Below are 3619 nucleotides of genomic sequence, written 5' to 3' on the forward strand. Positions count from 1 at the left end.
GGCTTCTGTAGTACTGTAGCCACTCAACACATCTAATGTAACCCAAAACTTTGCTTTTAGAGTCCGCACAAATGGGGCAATTGTTGATCTAAACACTTAAAATTCAGGTAAAAGAAGCAGTATGCAGAATGCAAGGTATGTATAAAGGTAGGCTGTCAGTCTAGGCTAGATTAAACTGGACCAAAACCATATGAGCATGTAAGCAAGCTAGAATGTAACCCACATATTTAAGATTTATAGGACCACGGAACCATCATGGAAAGCTCATAATCACTTTAATGTATGTGGTCATTATTATGGCTCTGCTGAAAATAAATTAACAGCTGTTATGTGTGACGAAGCATTTTTATTTGGAGTTTTGTTATTTAACTTTTTTTTTTTTTTTTGCATCAAATGCACAATTATATATTAGCATATGCCTTCATAACATCGCTTCAAGTTACGCATTATATTGATTGTAATTGAAGACAGGTTCATGATTTGAGGGATGAGTAGGAATAGTGTGGACCGTATTGATGATTAGATGATCATAACAAAATGGTAAAAGTTTCAGCTGTTGGTTCCTATTTGGATTTGTTCATCCTTTTATGACTCATGTCTTACCATTTGAGGACCGTCACTCCATCCGGAGATTTTCTCTTTCCCATTTTCCCGTCATTTTGGGCAGAGAGCGTGACCCGTTGGAACTGCCAGTGAATTTGTCGGTTTCATCCAGTTGGCCGTGTGGAGAGCAATATGAGCTCCCGCTAAGAACTTGAGCAACCTTGTTTAATTTTTGTTGACCTCAAAAACAAGACAACTGACAATAGCTGTTTTTATTTAGATTTTATTATCCAGTCAATCATTGATGGGGGGCTGATTCATAAAAATAGTTTACCAAATAAGCCAGGCTTATTTCAGTTATTCTGACTTATTGTCACTTGATTTGGTTTCCGAAAGCAAAATTACCATAGCTCAAGCTCAGTCACTGTGGCAACTTATGCTGGGAAACTAACCTGGGGCCTGTACCATGATGGTAGTTGAACAAATTCAGAGTTACAGGATTAGTTTTGAGTTGACAAAACCAAACCACTCCAAACCGGCTTTGTTGGTACCATGATGCTGATCATCAGCTTTCTTTGTCAACTCAAGCTTTGATCCTGAGTTTGTGGAGCGCGTGCACTTGAACGTATGACATCAGTGGCATTGGCAAACAGCCAATCACATGCCTTGCAACACAGAGGAAGTGTGATTCACTTCTCGCGAGAGACCCAGCGAGATTCAAAGCTAAAGGTTAAAGGTTTTGCTAAAGGTTAAGAGATTGTAGAATATGACGAATTTAAACATTTACACTGGGGAAAAAAGTACTTGAGAAAGGACAAATAAAAGAAATGATCTTGCTCTATCAGTGCAGTCAGAAGTGAAACTTAAGTTAGTTTATATAGTTGAAAATATACAGTGATAGAGACTCAAACATGTAAGGTCACGTATTTTTAAAGCATCTATTGATTCTACAGCTCCTTTATTACATATGATCTGTATATATTAATATTCATTTAAAATAAATGATTTATAATAACTGTTCAACTAAAATTGCTTGTGTGTAATGGATTAATAATAATATAAATCATATAATTATATAAATCATATAAAATAACTCCAAATATATTAATATTCATTTAAAATAAATGATTTATAATAACTGTTAAACTAAAATTGCTTGTGTGTAATGGATTAATAATAATATAAATAATATAAAATAACTCTTTAAGTAATTATCATTAAAGCCAAACAATTTTTTTTTAGTACTAGTGACCTTTAATTTGGAGCAAGAGAAACTGGGGGAGTGACTTTTTTTGCGTCACACATTTGCTCATCTGATTGGTCCAGTTTCAGTTTGAGATCTCGAACTCAGAACATAACCTGCACTGGAGCAGGTTAGCCGTAGAGTGTAAGTTACTATGGCAATGAACACAGCTAAAAGCCAAGCCACTTTCATGGTACCTAAAACCCAGGATTGGTGCAAACTAAACTGTAACTTACCTGGCTAGCCAGCTAATCCGGCTTCATGGTACAGGCCCCTGGTCAGGAGCAGGCTAACTGTCAGGCTAAGCTGAGCTCCTCTAACACTGACCAGTAGGAACGCATTGATAATACCACTGACTCTCTCACATACAATTAGTTGACTTTATTATTAGTCCAAAAATAAAAGTATACAGAAAATGCAACTTAAATAATCAAATAAATAAAAAATAGGCTACAACCAGCTGTATTTAATGTATTGTGCCCAAAATGTAATGACTTTTTCTTCTTTTTTTCTTTTTTTTTAAAGGTATATGAAAACTTGCTACTTGCACATTCAGTTGATCAGCAGTTTCTAGCCATGCAGCCTTTCTCTCGGGTTTTATGACCGCTGTACCTTTTATGGTTATTAGTAGAACATTAAAACATTACAATCTAAAAAAGCTCTTTAAAGCATTAAAAACACTAAATTAAAAATCAAAATAAATATTCGAAATCAGACTACATTTTAACTGATAAGAGGAACACGCATTTAACTCATTTGAGATGGTAGGGCTGTATCCAGCTTACATTGGATTTACAGTTATGATAAAAAAATACACTTATGTAGGATTAACATGTGTCATGTTAACATTCTACATGTCACATGTCCAACAACAAATATTTTAGCAGAATGCATATTTTATTAAGAATTAAGTACAATTATTGCGCTATTGTTCTATTGCATTCCATCTGTTTACTGCTCATTCACTCATGTAAGCCTCACCCACTCCTGACGGCAAAATGTATATATTTGCATACTTTCTAACATTTACAGATGAAAAATATACCTGTGACGTGTCAGTTATGCACTGAGGAAAACACAATGTCTCAAATGCATTAAACAGCACAAATATTCGCCGTTTGCCATGGTGAATCGATTTGAGCCATGATCGACATTAAGGGCTGCTTAAGAATAAGCATGAACATCAAATTATCCTGACTCATTGAACCTGGATTGAATTAGTGAGATTGCGTGAACTTAAATTGTCGTTTATGAAACCGCTTTAGTCCTGATTGATTTGTTAGGTTATTTCAAGTCAGGTTTTGGACTTTAATCTTTGCTTTTCTTAGCGTCTTTTATGAATCTGCCCCCTGGAGGCTTTTGTAGGGCCAGTGAACAATAACAAACATATGGGCATCTGATGCTGATTGTGACTTTCGTGTCCTATATCATAGCAGCATTATATTAGGCACACCAGGTGCAGGAAGATGGACAAAGAAAGGAAGAATAAAAAAGGACTATCTTTTATATCAGTTTGGGATGTTTGTATAGGCCTGTGTAAGTGATGTAAACCATTCCCCGGTTATTAACTGTACGACCCATCTCCACCCTTACTGCAGCCATTAATTTCTTCTGCAGATTGTACATCACTATGGTGACTGAAGCATTAAATCTGTTGTGTAAGAGCTGGTTTCTGAACTGCAGTTGACTTTACAGATGTTGTTTTATATATAAAATAATTATATATAATGTATATATTATAAACGTATGTAAATATCTAAAATAATAAATAAATAAATATATATATATATACACACACACACACACACACACAAACACACACACACATATATA

Source organism: Sinocyclocheilus anshuiensis, unplaced genomic scaffold (genome assembly GCF_001515605.1).
Source record: "Sinocyclocheilus anshuiensis isolate Anshui unplaced genomic scaffold, SAMN03320099.WGS_v1.1 scaffold2806, whole genome shotgun sequence".
Taxonomy (NCBI): Eukaryota; Metazoa; Chordata; class Actinopteri; order Cypriniformes; family Cyprinidae; genus Sinocyclocheilus; species Sinocyclocheilus anshuiensis.